Source organism: Falco peregrinus, chromosome 6 (genome assembly GCF_023634155.1).
Source record: "Falco peregrinus isolate bFalPer1 chromosome 6, bFalPer1.pri, whole genome shotgun sequence".
Taxonomy (NCBI): domain Eukaryota; kingdom Metazoa; phylum Chordata; class Aves; order Falconiformes; family Falconidae; genus Falco; species Falco peregrinus.
The window spans coordinates 44,276,197-44,295,879 of NC_073726.1; the positions used below are offsets into that span (position 1 = coordinate 44,276,197).

The 19,683-nt window shown below is 41.8% G+C and overlaps 1 long non-coding RNA gene across 2 annotated transcripts; it reads left to right on the top strand.

Annotated features, from left to right (window-relative positions):
- Nucleotides 1-754: 754 nt before the first annotated feature.
- Nucleotides 755-12,002, top strand: LOC129784822 (uncharacterized). Of its 2 annotated transcripts, XR_008747944.1 has the most exons (4): nt 755-7,853; nt 8,751-10,117; nt 10,745-10,822; nt 11,579-12,002. It is a non-coding gene; the product is annotated as an uncharacterized LOC129784822 (long non-coding RNA). The 2 variants fall into 2 exon arrangements; XR_008747943.1 differs by having other exon boundaries at nt 755-10,117.
- Nucleotides 12,003-19,683: the final 7,681 nt, after the last annotated feature.

The window sequence follows — 19,683 nt, forward strand, 5'->3', positions numbered from 1 at the left end:
TGTGTATGGGGCTCATCTCATAATAAATGCTGTTGAGAGGATCATTTTGCGCTGGTGTCTGATGTGGTTGAGCCTGATGGGTCTGCCCTTGGGTAGCGAGTGATTCATACAGCCCTGCTGCTACCTTTGGTATGTGGGCACCTGTTTCTTTAGGGACTGGACAGAGACCAGCTGCTTAGAGGCTACTTAGCAGTTGTGGTATCAATTGACTTGTCAGTCTCTCCTAGCATGAGTCTGAATCAATTGTAGGTTAAGGCTATAATTCATCCTTGATTTCAGTTTGTTAAAAAAACCCCAAACCAAGCAAAATGCAAAAAGCCTTTGAAGTGATGTACTCCAAAGCTCAGGCACAGTGGAAACCAACATTTTATGTGGGGCATGTTACCTACGGAGCAGTGGCGTTAGATTCAATAGCATTTAATTTAAGAACAATGGTAACACTGAAACTAACGTTACTGCTTATGTCATTCCTGCTGTAGTTGCAGTTGCACCAAAAGGTGCTACAGAGGAGTTCCAGTTGGTAGGGATGACTGCAGTGTTCTGTGAAGGCTTTGAGACACTAGCTGGAGATGGTGGGACATGTTTTCCAAGCAGTTGTTCTAGGACAGTCCAAGGAATGAATGTACGCCTGGTATCAATTTTTATGTATATATATATTCACTTTTTTTTGGGGGGGGGGAGGGCTTTTATTTATTTCTTTTGACTTGTGTTGTGAGTCAGTTGAGAGTTGTGTGTTTCTCAAGGGTGGCAATAACTGATGAAGTTCTTAAAGGTATCCATGAGGTGCCTGACCCATCTTTGCTCAGCCTGACACCCGTTCTCCAGCCACAGGCAGGGGTGCTGGCAGTAACCTCGATCAGTGATGCCAGTGTCTGGCAGCTGTGGGAGTGCAAGCCTGACCTCAGAGCTATCTACTCCACTGAGGATGCATAGGGTGTTGCTGTTGTGTGGGTCTGATGCTTGGGCTTTGCAAATACTGCCCCGGGCTCTTTTGACTTGCAGGTGCAAGTGAGACTGAGCTGATGAATGTTTGGGGAAATGGATCATCTTGTGTTGAGGTTTTTTTTGATTGCATGGGGTACTTTGACAAGGAAACCAGAGTGGACAGAGGGGAATGAGGAAATCAGTAAACCAGTACTGTCTGAGTTAAGGTAGAGAGGACCTCTGTCAGTAGCTCATTTCATGAACATCTTGTGGGGCTGTAATGTCCCAAGTCCTAAGGTGAAGAATTGTGGCTAGCATACATCTGGAAGCCAGGAGCACAAGCAGAGACAGTTACGGGCTGGATGCAGAGGAACTGGATGAAATAATGTTTGCAATGATTGCTTTGGTGTTACGGTTCACCCAGCTCCTTATGCCTCACAGCACTCCTCACTGCATGAGGATGGCAACCTCTACCCTGGGGCTTCTCCAGGAAGTAGTCAGGATGAAAATAATTGTTCCTGTTTCAGGACCTAGATGAAGTATTTATGTGGCCCTCTGTTCTCCAGGTATGGCTGCCTGACTAGGGAGTGTGTGGTGGTGGTGGGGAATTGGCTTGGCTCCAAAGAAAGATCAGGAATTGTGGAAGATCTAGGTGATATAAGCACTCGTTCTGTAGCTTGGTTTCCAAAACATGGATCTCCTGTGATGCGAAATGGAAGCTGGTTTTAATAACATGAACTGTGGGGCAGACAGTACATGTAGCTGTGGGTCCTGGAGTAACTTCAGGGATGCTGCAGATGTACTGTAATATAGATGAGCTGCAGGATGGTGTCCACAGCCTGATCTGTGTGTGGAGGTAAGGGTGTTGTTTCAGAGTCCAGAACATCTACTCTTCAGTGTGGATGGGGTCAACCTGCTCTAGAAGCACAGTATGTTGAGTAGTCCACATCAGCTGACCCTGGTGCTATACTTGTGTTGCTGTCTTCTGAAACTAGTTTCCAGTTTTAAGTTGAACCCTCTTGTTAGACCCTGTGTTACTAGAATTTTATCTAGATGTGAGAGAAGACATTTTAGATGGTTAGCTGTTGATGATACTGCCTTCATCTCCTGCTGGCATGGAAGTGAATATGCTAAATGTGAAATAGGAAAGATGAAGTGAGCCTTGTCTGAAGGGTCCCACTTGACTTTAATCCACTTCACTTTAGCACCTGGCACTTACAAGATCTTTTTAGCCTTGAATGTGCAGGATTTTGGGTAGTGATCTAATGAAAATTTGTGTATTATGCCCACAGGGCAGGAGTAACATACCTTTCTCTTCTGCCATGCAACAATAGGCACTTCAGAGAACTCAAATTATAAAGCAGAGCTGAAATGGCTGTCATGGGGCAGTGTTCACCAGACTCCACCTGGCTGAATAGGGGAACCCACTGAAATGCCACGATGGTAATGCTGAGCATGCAGAGCTCCAGCTGAGGAAGAAAATTACTCTCTGTTCTGCCCAAATTCCTTAATGAATACGAACAATGATTTTGATTCAGTCTTTGTGATTTAACATGTACATTGGTGACATGAAAGTTGTTTTAATAGGGGTCTTTGGCCTGTCAAGCAGCTAACCCATGCTGGGGTTGATGGTTCCGCTACCTCTTGGTTGCTCAGACTTGGAGACAGGCGGGGAGGCGGGGCAGATGGAGTGCTCCATGTGTTGCCAGATCAGTATGCAGATGTTATCACTTGTGTACAAATAAGTGAAATAAGTACCTGTGTAGGTGGAGCATAGCTTGCTTCTGCTAGGAGCTGAATGCAGAGCTTGTGGCTTGTTGGTAGAAGTGTTATTAAAATCAAGAAACACATTGTCTCCTCTTCTTATACCCCTCTCCACCTGTGTTTTTTCTCCTTTTGATGATACTCTGTTCCAGTCCTTCTAGTTTTCCCATTTGGCAATGACTATAGTTATTATACTTCTACTTGCTTTGCAAGTCTCTGTCAGTTCATTTTAGTCTGTGCATACAAAAAACATTTTGCAACCCAACGACTTTTTTTGAAATGGTAAAATCCTTTTCAGCAATCTAATTTCCTCCAGCCTGTCTTTCTCCATATCCTGTTAAGTTAGCGAAGTACACAGCATGGAGTTTTGTACTGGTTTTCTCCTTTTATTCTGTCTGTGGGAGGACAAATGATAACCAATCTCACATAAAGCGGGACAGGTGCTGACAGATGAGATCTTACTGAAAATCTGCTGATATAAATTTAACCTACAAATGTTTTAAAAAAAAAAAAAAAATTGACCTGGCAGAGTGAATTTACTTTTGATCAGCATGTTGCATGATAACCTTGAAGGTTAAAAATAAAAACAAATCTCCAACCTTGCTCCAAACCAAAACAAAAACGCCTACTTTGGTGAGCCTGTAGACTACTAACTTGAGCAGGCTAACTGTTTTCTCTTACAAGATTTCTTCTGTGTTGATGGAAACAACTTTTAACACATGATAAATAACCAAGGATCTGTAAGAGATGCTGGAAGGAGGTGGCTGGAGCACTTAGACCTTCACAGGTAGTTTTACACTTGCTTAAAAACAAGGATTTATTTCAGCTTATGGGCACCTGACAAAAGCAACATATGGCACTTCGTGAAGTTATCCCCTTGTCAGCTGAGTTTTATTAACTTTTTCTAAGTCCTGTTTTATGTCTGCCCACGTCCAAGGTATTTGGATCAACTTACGTGTCCTTCACTGGCTATGAGAATGCAAGTAGTTAACTGTGAGTTATTGCTGCTTAGGCCCACAGTAACTTATTAGATGTGTTTGAACCCTGACCTGATTTACCCATGGTTACATAAATAATCTGAGATAGAGCCATGAAGAGAGGCCAGGTTTCTTGGCTTCTGATATTGTACCCTTATAATGAAGTTATTTTGACTCTACTCGGTCAGTTCCTGCCTCCTGAATCAGTGTCAAATTAACATGCTGCATCAGGTAATGGTTTTGGCTGTTACAAAACATGTTCTGTGTATGCAGAACTTCTATCAAAACATCTTTCTTCTGTTGTGATGAAGGTGGATCAGGAACTACCTCTGTTTTATGTTGATAGTAGTGTATTTTTTCACATGTGAATCTTTAATGAAGAAGATAAACGTGGTTATTTTCACATCTGTGGATTAAAAAGGATGCTGATGAAAAAAATGCAAATTCAACAAGACGATATGTTTGAAAAAGGGTGGATTGTGCCATAAATAACGAGTAGGTGTGGAGAGTGGGCTGTTTGGCACAGAGCATCACAGCTGCCCAGTAATTGGTCGTGATGTGCCAAGGGGAGTGCATTTGAGAGAGGGAATATGGCTGCATTATTGCATTTACATGCTGCAGGAATCATGTGGATATACATCATTTATGCCTGTATGTGCCATTTCCAGTAGCTGGCTGACTGTCACTTCACACTGACTTAAGTACTATAAAATAACAGCTGTCACACCTCATGAGAACCACAGTCTATTGTAACAATATCATAAATCTGTTTATTTGCTGTCCATAAAGCCTAAGGACCACAGAAACGTACTCTATGAAATAAACAACAAGCCATCCTTTAGTGCGTTTTTGTAAGCCATACAATTCTTTTCAAGGCAAATAAATATACAAATTAGGCTCAGAAAATGTATTCATCACCTAACATATTTTAGAAATAGAGACTTGTTTCCTCTGAACATGCTTGAAGGTTTTACTCCATTTCAAATCTCAAAAAACAGCAAGCAAACATGTACCCAAAATGCTGCCTGGGAGATTATTTTGCCTCAGAAAGATGGTTGTTTTGGTTTGGGTTTTTTTGTTTGTTTTTGTTTTCAGAAATCAATTGACATGCTGTTCTTTCTGTAGACATTATGTTTCTTCTTGCCGGAACCGTTACAAAGAACTGTTGTAAAAGGGGAAAAAAATAGTCCTCAAAATTTTGTTGCAGTAAAAATATGAAAGAACAGCTATAAGAGTGATATCTTCACAATTATTTCTTGTAGAAGTAATTTAGCAGTATCAGTGACTATTGTAACTTCCTGTGGAATAGTGCTGTCCTAGGGAACAAAACCTTCATAGCTGCTCAACTGAGCTGTAGAGCTGTATGAAGTGGAAGTGGACATAAACCAATACTAAAAACTTGAAAGAAGAAAAGAACAAGATTTGCCATTTAAGGCAGATACAATTGTGGAAAAATTATTTGAGGTATTTTCCTGTGCAGGGTTCTCAAGTGTGGCTTTCATAACACACTGAAGCAAAACATTAGTGATACTGCGTCAGATTTATCTTGTATTTATTATATGGCAAGTAATTCTGATGCTTCACTACTTATGAGTGTTTTTGAGAAACTTTTGAGCAGCTTGGATGATTGAACAATTAGTGGCAAATGGAATTCAAAGCAGGTGAATGTGAAGTGATGGTCAAGGGGTAAAATGAAAAATATTAGGCCTAGATGTGACCGTTACCATTGACAAGACCTTGTAGCTGTAGGGAACAGGTCCAGGAAAACATCAGCTCTGTGCTTAGGGGCAATAACCAAAGCAAACCACATTTTAGGAAGGAGTAAACAACAAAGAGAACATTGTTACGCCACCTTATAAATCCATGGTTTACCTGTCCCTTGACTACTGTGGGCAGCTCTGACCCCCTTACTTTCAAGACACCGTATTAGAACTGGAAGGGATTTGGAAAATGACAGCAAGGATAATGAGATGGAAGGGATTGCACAGGAGGATTCACTAGAGCAGATTAGCATTCTTCAGCCTTGAGAAGTGGCAGGGGGTATGCAGACACCTGCAGTCGTCAGTAGTAATGAGATAATGGGTAGGGGTTGACTGTTCACTGTCTTTTGGGCTACAAGGACCATTCAGTTCCAGGAAAATAAGCAGTTTGTCATGCAAGAGATGGTAGACTTATAGAATGTGCAAAAAAATAGGGTGCTGACAAGACTATGAGATAGATTCAAGGTGAAACGGAACAAATCTTGGAAGAGTTTTCTGTTGGGGTTTAATAAACAGATAAATCTCTTCAAGCTCAGGAATTCCCTGAGCAGAAAATATTTGGAGCTGTGGGGGGAGCAGAAGGGAAAACCACCAGATGTGCTTACCCTGTGCTAATCTTCCTAGGTGTTCATGTACGGGAACGGCTGGAGACAAGAGTATTAGATTTGAGATAGTGCAGACATTCTGATGTTTTAAGACTCTTACAATCCCATACTATATTTAAGTTTGTTAATCATTCTGTTGCTTTTTGTGATCGCCCTCTAGCTGGTTGGTATGTCTTCTAGCAAGTGTGGTCTTGCTGGTGCATTCCTGCTCAGCTCGGTGTAATGTTCTCTGTGCAGATACAGTTCTGTCTCCTGTTACTCCTGATTTTTTCTGTACTGTGGTTTTTCAGGACAAATTCTGACTGCATGCTTAGTGTTATTCATTAATGTTGTTAATGTTCTTTATTAGAACAAAGAACTTCAGTTGTTCTCTTGTTCGCCCATGTTAGTAATTTCTTACAAGCTAGACTACTGTGCCTGCTCTTCTGAGAGCTAGATTGTAAAATAAATGGATAACTGGAAGTGATACAATCTGAATTATACAGATCAGAATTAAAGAGAGAATTAAGTAATTAGATCAAGAGAAAAGAAAGGCAGATATATTTAAAGGAACAGTATAAGAAATTGAGTCTTATTTGCATTCCACATCTTTTTTTTACAGTTTGCTATGAAAATATATATGCAGGAGTATAGAAAATCCAGAACAGAGATTTGTTACATATCATGCGCCGATTTGACACCCAGGTCCTAGCTTGTGAAGTCAGACTGTCATGGAGAAGGTTTGGTCAGTGGACTATTACTTACGTAGAACAAGTTCAGCTAGTTTGGAGAGGCCAGCAGTTAGGATGGACTGCAGCTTCCTCAGTTAGTAAGTAGTAAGATATTTTCAGAAGTCTTTACCGTGTGTATCTCTTAGAATTACATGCATATTGTATTCTCCCTGAAAAGCCAAACACATGGATAAAAATGCTTCTCAGAAAAGATACCTTGGGTTCCGATCTACTTTTGTAAATGATCTTCTCTTCTACTTGGTTAGTTTTATAAAGACTGGGGACTGATTGCTCAGGGACACCTGAGATTGTCCCCTCTTTTTTTCTTGCTCTTACACGAACTCATACACAAACATGGATACACACTCAGAGTATCTTGTGCTGCTGTTACTGTGCAACAGTGTGCTCTCCCGAGTCTGTACCTCTGTGACACCGAACTGTAAGCACAGATACAGCCATACATAGCTGTGAGATACGGGGAGCACAGTCATATCAAAGGGTGTCCTGTCCTCCTTGCCATCCAGAATTAGTGTTTGTTTTGAGAGCAGCAAAGCAAGAGTGAACTGAGTTCCCAGAGTCACAGATATGTCCTAACCTAAGAATGGTGGAACAGAGGTGGAGAAATCCCAGCTCCCAGTGCAATAATGCTGTGTCAGGAAGGATTTCTGACAATAGATTTTTTTTTCCCCCCTCAAGGTTCAGTTATTTATCACAAGCTGCAGTTGTAAGAAGTTAATCCTCTAGGCACAGAAGGGGAGTCAATGTTTACCAGCCCTGTAGCTAATGATATACTGGAAGGGCTTAGAATGTTTTTACTCAGACAGAACAGCACAGTGACACAGTAAAGACCTGGAAAACAGACAGCAAACTTTGCTTTAGATATGCAGTCAGCTCCAAGGGAGAGATTCTTGGCTCTAAGGAAGAGACTCTTTGGAAGTTCATTTGGCATTGCTATTGCTTGCTCTTTACCGCCTTTTAAAAAGACTCAACCTGTCATCATGTGGACTATGGGAGGAAAATAATCAACACTGGCTCTTGGAGGGGTTCCCTAGTAGGGATTAGGAAGGTGGCTGGAAAGAGTTTGAGTAAACAGTCTCTGCGTGCTGGGTGTAGGTAAGTAACCTTTTCAACTCTACTTGTCCTTGAGCCTGGAGCTATTTGCGTGATTGAGCAAGAGGGATGACTGAGAAACAAACTAGGCAAGGATCCAGTTGTTTGTGGTCACTGCCAGTTCTTCTGGTTACTCAGAACAAGACTGGTAGGATTTAAGAAAAGCCCTGCAAGGTTGGTCATAGGGGTGGGTGTTCAGAAACTCTTCAGTCACAGCGAAGAAATGAGTGGTGGCTGCCTTGACTTGGTTTAGTTTAACAGACAGTGGAAGCTTTTCATCAAAAGACTGCTATGATCTAGTTTTTCTTTCCTTGGGCAAGGGGTACATGATTATTCAATTCCATGTGCCAGAGGATTTAAATGCAATGAATGACTTATATGAGAGTTTGGGCAGTTCAGGGCCTTTTCTCAGGGGCATTGTAAATTGGTCGGAGTTACTTCCATGTAAAGTATGGTGGAGAACTCTCAGGTCATTGCAGGCTGATGGGGCCAGAAAATTTGTGAGTCACAGGGAGCAAGGCTGGGAACTGATAAATTAGCTGAATATCATAGTCAGTTCCTGTCTCCTCAACAGGAGTGTGTATCTTTGTAACACTGTAATTGTCTGGAAAGACAGGTAGGTGATTACAAGTACCTCTTAACAGCAAGGTTTTAGGAAAATATATCGGTTAAAGAAGATGTAAAATGGAGATGAGGGTAGCAGTAAATGAGATGAGGAGGGGCTACAGCCTGACATCACATCCCCACTGAATACAAACTGTCCAGGAAGGAAGGAGCCTGTGTTCTGCCTGCACTTGCTGGTAGCTCTCAGGTTAATAGTTAAACCACCTCCTTGGCACCATACTTCTGTCTTTGAATGGTAAGGATAGTAATTTTGTCTCCTTTCTGACTGTCTTTTAGTGGAAAAAGAAGCATGCTTTTGAGGCAGCACAGTTCATGTGGGATCCACCTAAACAGCAGTGGGGGCAGGAGGCCCTGTCTCAGGGCAGGTTTGGTCCCTTAGCACTGGGACCAAGTTGCTGGACTTGCAGAACGTCTCCTTAGCAGAGGAGACCGCTCTCAGGTGCCCTCATCTGGCTGTTTAAGGTATGAAGATGTCCTTCAGCATCTTCTTCAAAGAGCCAGCAAAACCAGCCAAGTCCAGCCTGAATGCTTTCCTTGACAATGGAGCCTGAGCATGGTAGGTGGTGTATGTGGGTGTAGAGCTGGCTAGGAAGAGATAGGAAAAAGTCTCAGAGACTTGGAGAAAATCTGAATTATCTCTTTTAAATAATTCTGTGTGAGATGAAAAGACAGATTGTTTAATTCGTAGTTTTATTATAAACTAATGCTTTTCCTAAGGGAGGTAATTTCCTTCTATAAAAATTAATAGCTTTCCTTAGCACTTCAACAATGGAAGGAGAATTATCCTCAGTACTTCCGGATTTGCACTCCGGACTAATGAGAGATTAAACCTAGATTCTCAGTGTATTTTCACACATAACTTTGTGTGCTCCTGGTAGCTTGCCAGGCCTGTTTGGTTTAGAAGGACCATTTGAATGCATTGAATTGTTTGCTAAGGTTTGTAACTAGGAAGCGATCCAAAACAAGGAGCTGGTCCAAACACTCCTGAACTTCCTGGCAAGACTAACTTCAAAACTTTATGGAATCAAGGGTATGACCTGGCAGCCGATGGAATTAGCAACAGAGCATTCAGCAGCAAACTCTTCAAACATCTCAGGCACAGCTTTACTGCCAACTCTTTTTTATCAACTTCAGAGCTGCAATACTTTCAAAAGAGAATGGACCATACATGGATTTAAAATGCTGAAAGGTAACACTGAAAAAATTGATTTCTTCCCAATCCCTCACTGCAGCTTCACACACAGAGAGAACATACAGTGCATCTGCACAGGCTTCAGCAGCACGCTCAGAATATAAAGACCCCCAGCCTGAACTGTGCCAGCGCTGCCTTGAGTGTAGTCCAAGGAGGTGGGTTAGAAATGGGGTTGTCCTGTTTTTCTGCTCCTGATTTCTGGAGATCAGCCAGACCTTGGCATACTTGAAAGCAATTAGGGAAAACAAAACAAAACAAAAAGCAGGTCAATGTAACATTGCTGAGAGCCTGGCACAGACCATTTATCATCTGAATTAACCTTTCACACCTTGCCCTACTGAGATGACATCATTTTTTCTCTTCTTTGTGAGGAGAACCTGGGAACAAATGATTGCTGAGGCCACGCCAAAAACAGAGAAGGGGAAACAAGAACATATTCCTGGAGGGCAAGGTAAGAGTCAAGCTAGGGCATCCTGTCTCTGAAAGACTCTGAAAGCACTGCTACAGTGAGGAATAAATCTGGCATGCCTTCGGGTACTGATAGCCAACTCTGCCTGCATTTTGTTCTTTTCTGTCCATGGTGGCTAAAATCAACACCGCATAAGAAAGGTAATGAACCAGGAGCTTAACTAATTACTGAGCCTTTGCTGGTGAAGCCGCATTACTTTGTCTAACCCCACACTCTCTGTAGTGGCATTCTGCTGCTGCCAGGTCTGAAAAATGTGAAGTGCCAGAAGCGCTCTTCTCTTACATTAGCAAAGAGGAGGTTATTGATGCAGCTGGATTAAACTGGAGGAGGAAAGGGAGAGGGAGGTGGGTGAGACTCTTCTTTCGTGTCTCCAGACACAGTTACATCGGCAGAAGAGTATCAGCTTTCAAAGGGAAAGATGAAGAGAGAAGGGGGATAAGAATTAAAACACACAGCATTTTCTGAGGAGATTTTTAGATTAAAAATACCACATATTTGTTACAGATGGAATGGGCGTTTTTAGGTCTCATATAGGGTGTTTCAATGTAGTTATCCAGTTACTAATTGTGCAATTTAAAATCAGGACTTAATGAATTTGATGCTTTGCAGAAAGTCTGAAAAACTGAAACTGCAGGAAAACAGCATTTTAACGTTTCACCACTGGATGGAGACAGCACTCTAAAACTTGTGAGTAATTACTAATGGGACTGTAACAAAATTCCTTGTGATAAAGAGATTGAATAGATTAGTAGACACTGCAGCAACAAACAGTGGAACACCAGCTAGATTTATGGCAGAAAATGTGTTGAAGGAACATCTTTTAGATTTGTGCTTGACCTGTTTTTATGGTGAGAAATGAAGACATTTAGTTTAAAAAGATGAATTCCATTTCTGGCTCCGCACAAAGCTACGATGACGCGGACCAGAAAGAAACAAGGGAAGGTAAAGTGAATCTTTCTGGGGTCCTCTTTATCTTTTCCCAGGTCACAGTGTTATTTTTCCTGATAGGAAGATCCTTCAGCTTTGCGGGTCTGGCCTTAAGGGCTGGCTGCTGTTGGTGGCAGCTGAGCTTGCCCCAGCCATGGTTGTAGTGGATGTCTTGTTTGCAGTGGAGATGCTTCCCTCACTCAGGGACAGCAGGGAGGCAGTCACCAGGTGGGAAGCAGCAGCAGAAGCAATTCCCACCAGCCTGCAGGTTGGTAGGAAATCTTCAGAAATCATTGCAGTTCAGGGGTGAGCGTACAGGTGGGGGAGCGCCTGCCCTGTTAGGTTTAATTTCTTTCCTTGTGTATGTTACAGCATTTTTACACATTTTGTTCCTTCTTTGTGTGTGTGCGCGCGTGTGTGTGTGCACGAGTGCATGAGAGAGAGGGAAGGAGGGAAGGCCTGTGGTGGTTTTTAGCCCAGTCTCATGTAATCACGCTGTGCTTTTCTGTTTGCCAGCAATAACTTTTGAATTTGTTGGATGAATGAAAGATGAATTAAATGAACCAGAAGATAATGATATTCTTATAAATCCTGTGGAAATAGCCAGCCAGACAGACTGGAGACTGTTGAAGTGCCCTGACTGAAGGAAAGGCTGAAGTGTGAGCTCATATATTAGAGGACCCACCCTGGAGAGGGCTCTTGTAAGTGCCCCTTCCCTGGGAGAAGCTTTAATCAGAGTTTGCAATCAACCACAAGATGAAAATCCATAGGCAACCAGAATTCATCCGTTCAATAAGCACTAGAACTTTTCCTTAAAAGCAACAAACAGAAGAGCTGACCTACTCCATTACCATCTCTCCTCTGCCTCCAGGTCACAAAGTCTGTACAGAGTTTAAAAGCTGAGAATTTTCACAAATAAAAGCAGCAACAAAGAAAATAACCTCCACTGAGGCTGATTTGTCATATGTCTGCTTGTTATATTCAGGAGATGTATTTTCAGACAGCTCTGACAGTGCATAGTGGTTAGTGAAGTCTTTGGGGAAAGGGCATGGGGAAGGGGGGTTGAACATAAGAGTGTGTGACAGCTGCTCACGTATGCCTGTCACTTTTGTTCCCCAAATACAATATCTGTTGGAACAATTATATGCTGATTTACATGAAAATGTCTTAGTTTTCTCTGAAATCAAGGTTTCAAGTGTAATTCCTTTGCCTGCAGCCAAGCGTGATGTAGTTCTTTAAGAATAGATCCTTAAAAGGTATTTAGGTGACTTACTCCTGGGTGAAGTTCTCTGCCTAACTTCACCACCCAGGATCCCCAGGGAGACACCTGGTGCTGACATAAGAAAGCTGGTCAGGTTGATGAGCAGAGTCCTACACTGCTACAGAGAAAGGTACCGTGTTTAGGCATGAGGGGGAGCTGACCTTCTGCAAGTAGGATTTGTTTGCAGTGACAGAGAGATGTTTGCAAGCATGTGCCTTCTTATTTACTTATTAGACTGTTCAGCTATTGGATATGTTCCCACCTCATCTGTTATTCATCTGGTATGCTGTTTGCAGAAAGAGGTGAATACAGAAAGTTTTGAAAACTAGCTTTCCCTCACTATATTGTGGAGTACTGTGACTTGCAGAAGGCTTAGATTAAAGGGAACCAGGCTCAGGTTTCCTGCCCACCATACTTTTTGCTGTTTTTGAGAAAAGCCCTGATGTGGGAGCTGGTCAGGGAGGGGATATGCTGTTATATCGCCATTCAGTGTGAAATTATGGACTATGGCTTTTGTCAGGGGTAATAGACTTTGCTTCAGAGGAGAAGCCCTCTGAGGAAAGAAATGTGTCAAAAGCCAAACACTGCTCTAGGTGCTCGGTATGGCAGCAGGAAGATTTAGTAGACGGAATTAAAAGGCTAGATTTAGACATGAGAAATGGAAGGAGAGGCAAACCAGGAACATCAGGAGTATGTACTTATAGTGATGATGAGCATAGATAGGCTGTAAATGCATTAGGAAGATTATTTACGTGATTGGTAGAGGTAATACCAAAGGCAGGGCTCTGAGCAGTGAAAGGCAGCACAGGCTCAGCTCTTGATGGTGGTGAGACATGATCTGCAAAATAGTGTAGGAGCTTGCAGGTGATTATCTGTGACAATTGGCGTATATCTAAATGTTCAACATACCTTATTTTCCTGATCCCTCTTTCCTGCTCCCATATTGCCTCTGTAGCTTTTTTTAATGGGTATGTATGATGAACACTCTATTGGTCTCCTCTTCAACTTTGCTTCATGCAGCAACCTACAGCTCCACAGACACCATGTAGGGTGCCACATAGTCAAACATACTGGTTCTGCTCTGTGGGCTTCCAGGTGATTGTGGGACAGTGTCCTCGCATCTCTCTGAGTGTGCATTCTGCCATCACTCCCCAAGTGCCAAAGGCAGAGCTGAATATTCTCAGTTCTCTGCTGTTAGATGTCCCTTCATGCCAGGCAAGCATCACAAACCTCCATTGACATCTGGCTTTGCAACTGCTTAGCCAGGGCCAGGTAATACTCTGGGCTAACCGATCCATGTACAGGAGAGCAGGTACTTACGTGCAGGTATGGTTTCTTTGCTGATCTATCCCTGTGCTGTAGCACTGGTACAAGTGCCAAATAGACTTATGAAAATTTCCTTCCTCATAAGGAAGATCAGAGACCTTGTCTATAAAACAGTGGTAACTTGCCATTCACTGCTCTTTGTCCTGATGCAGAAATGCTGGCAAATGCACAAGGAATTTGTCACTAGCATCATAATCTCCTAACTGTAACGTGGGATTCTAAATCAATCATATCTGGTTCCCCCTCAGCTTTTGCTTCCTTCAGCCTGGCCCAGATCCATCAAGTGTGAAAAGCTTCCCTGTCTCACCAAATGACCACTCTGCATGATTAATCCTCAGGCCACAGCCATGAAGTGATCTGTCAGACCCATGGTTGTCCCGCACCTTCCGAACAGTCTCAACCAGGCAGCATGCCAGACTGATTAAGAAGTTTGCTTCGGCAAACAGAAAAATACCTGATTTTTGTGCTAGAGGGGAAAGAAAAAAGAAAAATATTTCACACGGAAAGCTAACCACAGGTTTTATTGTAGTCTAGAATGCATCCACGTGTACAGACAGCTAGGATATCATGAGTCTGCAGACAATAGTGTAGAAGTGGACATCTGCCAGACGAGTCATACCAATTATCTTTTCTATTCATATCCTCTATTGGAACTAGATACTTAAGCCAAATTTTCCTCTCAATAGTGCAAAAGGAGAGAGGGAGACCCAGTAATGTCTAATAACTTACTGCTTAAAGTGTTCTGAAACGGTAGGGTAAGTCCTACTGATGGCATCCAGGTATTCTGTCTTACTTAAAGGCCTTCCTGCTTTGCATTGCACTGGATCTTCAGGTAATTTATTAAGCAGTGTTATCATTTCAGCAGTTTTCTGCATGATGCATGATGAAAACATAGGCCTCGCTGTGTATGACATGGTAACAGCAGGACAATATTCTTGAAAACCTCCATGACAGCAGAAGTGAATCTGGATGCCTAGAGAGGAAGGTAGCCATGTGAATACCCCTGAGAATCCAGTTTTACTGCACAAGGTCTGAATATATGGTTTTGTTTGTGTTTGAATCAGGAATACAGTTTTTGTGCACTTGTCAAACTTACTCTCCTGTCTGGGTTTTAGAGCCATCCCAAAGCTTAAGTAACAAATTTTGAGTTGACCATAAACCTCCAAAATGAGATAGTCATTGTCCCTTGAATTGGCCCTAGATGCTGGAGAGTCTCAAACTACCAAGGTATTTTTCCTAAACCCACTTTTTCTCTGACTCGGAAGCTTTGCAAGAAAATATAAATATCTTCAAATTATTTTATCAGTTTTATTGGAATTTTGCATGAAAAGTTCATCTTAAAAAAAGCTGGTATCAAATTACAAACTCAGCTACATTCCGTAAAGTTTTTTGTAAGGAAGCAAGTAGCCGTGTTGAAGGCATATAGCTCAAAACAGCAGCTGGGATTTTCTTTTTTTTTTCTCTAGGGTGGTTACTTGCCTCCCTTAAAATTAAGGATTTAAAATCAAAATGGAGATAAATCTTGAACTGTACCTAGAGAACAGCATATATAAAAAGAATCATAAAGATTATTTCAGTCTGGCTCACAGCAAATTCCCATGCTTTTTCATGAACCTATTAAATGTTTCATTTGTTAAATATGCTTTTACTCATATATAAAATGCTAATCACATAGGATGTTTCCTCTGTCCAAAACTGTGCAGAGTACAAATGTAGACATATTGCCTTGTGTGATGTAGAATTTCTAGTGATGCCGTGTCTGCTTGCTTTATATTGTTACATTTCACTGGTTGTCATTGCCTCCTGCTGTTGTGTGGGCAACGCAAGGAAAACAGCAGCCTGTGTGCGGGTCCAGTGCCTGGGAACAGACCCATCCACAAAGCGGCTGCAGAGCATCTGGCCCTTTGATAACACTTAGTGCTAAGAAGTATTTCTGTTCAGTGAAGCTGGGTGTTTAGTGGTACACTAAGGGGAGAGGTGAGAGGGGTGGGATGTGCCCAGCACACTGCTCTGGGACTGCCAGAAGCAAGATCATCCTGAGCACGACCCTCTTTGTATAGGTTTTCTGCTAACAATAGGTAATGACAGTTGCTCCCAGGGTAAAAGATGACGAGTACTACAGCTATTGAACGCTATTTTCTGATTAGTGTCATTAAATAACCCAGAGAGATTTGTAGCAGTATTATCGTTTCCACTTGTCACTCAAAATTATGGTGGTATCATTGCAAAGAAGGAAAAGCTCCTGCTGTATTAGTGACTCATATTTCTGGTTTAGAAAGAGGAATTAAACCACCCAGCTCACCAGTCATTCTGCCTCTGCCCAGGCTTGTTGTTATTCCAAGAGTCGCAGGATGATAAGGTGATCTTTTCAGAGACAGTGACACCCTCTGCTTTCCTGACTGAGCCCACTCATCGTGAAGCCCACTCAGAATTGAGTCACTGGTTAAAAAATATTTTTAAGTAAACCTCAGCTGCCATACACAATGTAAGGCCCTCTGTTCTGCTAATGTTACAATTAGCCAAAGCCAGGTAGGTAGTCAGTGGGGAGCTACATACAGAGAATGCAAATACAGGGAATACATCCTGATGGGCCATACTGACAACAGAAGTAGGACAGAATAGTGCCATAGGGAATGCTGCTGCTTTGCACCTCACCCTGCTCCCTTTTGCACTGTATTTTCCATACATTATCTTGTGAAATGAATTCCTAAATAATGACAATAACACTGCTTTTAATTCAGTGATTTTTCTTCACAGAGCAGGAATTAAGATTCCAAACTGCAGGTGTTAGTGCTAATTTTGGAAAACATTAAGTACCTCATTGAGGATTGCAATGTAAGTGGTACCAATAAATTCCCACAGTCTCTCTGGTTCAAATTTAAAAGGTAAATGAATAAAATTTGCAAAACACTGTTTTTTGTATTGGCAGTATTGGGATTCCATTGTATTATATATACCATAAAAGAATGGTATGTCTTTACACATGTGAGTGTCTGAACTATGTGCACATATGTGTGTGTGTGTACATGCATGTGAGTGTCTATATACATTCTGTCATGCATATATAGCAGCTTCCTCTCCATGGCTATTATTTTTAATGGGTCACAGACACACAGAATGTAATAATTAGGCATGGAAAAAACAATTAGAGAGAGTTAATTCCCTTTTCAACAGGAAGTTATAATCCTCAGTGGAGAATGTGTACGCTACTAAGCTGATGCCTTAGAACATACTGGAATGGTTTCCTATGAGAAAATGCTGACAGGATTATTTGGTTTTATCATTCCTGTGCAGGATCTAATAATGCAGGGGGGAAGACCTGTCTGGAGAAAAAGCCACAGTTCAGCACAGTTTACTTCTTTTCGTTATACTATATAAATTATGTCTATTTTATTTTTGCCTTGTCTTACCTCCTTTCCTCTATTCACTTCTTTCTATTACATACAAAGAATAGAGCAAGATCTCCCTTTTTTAACCTCTGTAGAGGGCTTACTACCATGGGGCTCACATTAGAGCTTTTATGATAGGGTCATCCTATGTCTTTTCAACAATTTGACAGTAGGGCACAGTGACATGATCAACACAGGAGTAGCAGTGGCTTCAAAGTAAGCCTGGCTCAAGGGGCAGCTGAGGTCACTCATTTACACACCTTGACCTGAAAAGGACAAGTGAGACTTCAAGGGAGTGATTGCCACCCTTACCTAAAACCAGCCACACATGGAGTTTCCCTCACCACAGTTTTCTGGTGTGTATATTTGTCTGCAAAATGGCCTGGTTGGGGTCCAGATAGATGGACACTCCTGCTCTTAGAAAGTGGAGAGCTATGGCGGGCTGCGCTACAAGGCAGAGTCTGTGCCCCATGCCTCCTGGGGAGCAAGTTCCCAGGCACTCAACCAAACAGGAGCCTCTGATAAAAGCAGAAGAGTGAGCTCAACTTGTCTGAGGCCCCTCAGCTTGCAGGGACTCAAGAGAAGCTGACAGAAGCACAGAAGCAAATAGCATCAACAGGTGAATAAGTAGTATACTACCTCTGGTTGTACTGCTAGTGGAACCAAAGTCCACTTTCCTCCTGATACTGTGGTACTGCATATAATATCAGTTTCTATTCCAACAGTCCAGTGATTTAATTGCAAAATGAGTTACTTCTAAAGGTGTTTGTATCCATTATTCATGTATACATTGCATTTTCCATTAATTTCTTCTCCAAAAATTGTTTGAGAAGCCATACTGGGTATTGAGTATAATCTAGGAACAATACTTTATCTAATTTAATATTTACACAGGAGAGTTGTTTGAAGGTTTCAAGGTTTCCATATAAAGGCTATACTATATGTTGGATTATAAATTAAGCCACAGGCAAGTTATTGTATGTGATAGTTTGCACATGATGACTAAAGGCTGCTTTTGACAACTGTCTGAAAACCACTTCTAGGAACAACAATGTTTGAAATCTTACAGATTTAATCTTACATGAAGCCAACCTCCACCCCCCAAATACTGAAATGAAAATTACACAGATCAAATTCTGATGAAAAGGAGGACATAACCTCACTGATACCATTACATCTATAAAATATGTTCTGTAATTAGAAGGGATTGATGCTGTAGGCATGCTGTTGTCAGTAAATATACAATTGTCCTTACTCTGATGTTATGGAGAATTTGATTTTGTTTTAAGTGTATTGTCTGTCTTAGAATTGTCAGTCCGTGCAATTGTCATGGTTTAACTGCAGCCAACAGCTAAGTATCATTCAGTCGCTCGCTCACTCCCCCCCACGCCCCAGTGGGATGGGGAAGAGAATCGGAAAAAGGTAGAACCTGTGGGTTGAGATAATTGAGGTAAAGTAAAAAACAAAACATCACAACAAAACCAATAATAATTGTCATAATGAGGAGAAGGGAAGAGAGAGAGAGGAATAAAACCCCAGTGATGCACAGTACAGTTGCTCAGCACCTGCTGACCGATGCCCAGCCAGTCCCCAAGCAGCGATCAGTGGCTCCCGGCCAGCTCCCTCCAATTTCTAGACTGAGCATGATGTTGTGTTATGGAATATCCCTTTGGCTAGTTTGGGACAGCTGTCCTGGCTGTGTCCCCTCCCAGCTTCTTGTGCACTTGCTCGCTGGCAGAGTATGGGGAAATGGAAAAGTAGGGTAAGCATTACTTAGCAACAACTAAACCATCAGTGTGTTACCAACATTATTCTCATACGAAATCCAAAACACAGCACTGTACCAGCTACTAAGAAGAAAATTATCCTAGCTGAAACCAGCAGAGCAATATAAATTGGTATACAAATAGTATACATTGCAGTGAACATTGTCTGCAGCAAGAAAACTGGTCCCAAATGTATTTTTCCAAAACTAGACTGCAGGGGATGTGGTTGTGTGTCTGTAGATTTCAATGTGTTTGGTGTTTACCTATCTGGAGCTGTTAAGTGGGGTTCCCATATACATTTGCCTGGAACTAAGAATTACTTTGTAAGACTTTGATAGAAGAATGCTGTCAAAGTGGAAAATGTAAACTGCATTCACTGCCAAAGACCTGCACCCCTCCTGGTGTGTAAAAAGATGAATTCAATCTTGATTCAATTCCACCTGTATGTGTCATGTTACATTTTATTCTTTTTGGTGTCTAAGATCACAAACAGCCTAATTAAATGTCACTTTCTATGGAAGTCAGGTTTTGAATTTCATGCCTTTGAATGGACATGAAAAAGAATTCATTTTCCCACCCTTTACAGCATTTTTGTTCATTGGTTCTCTATTGGCTGACGTAATCATTTAACATAAAAAGGAAAAAATGCCATGGGTGAGTATAACTAGAACTAGAAAAGAAAAAGATAAAAAAGGAAGAGAAGACAAGAGAAGAGAGAAAGGAGAAAAGATGTTGATAATGTTTGTAATTCTTTTTCAGGTACACTAATGTTTCTTTTCTTTTCTTTTTCTTTCTTCTCCCCTCCCCTCCCCTCCCCTCCCCTCCCCTCCCCTCCCCTCCCCTCCCCTCCCCTCCCCTCCCCTCCCCTCCCCTCCCCTC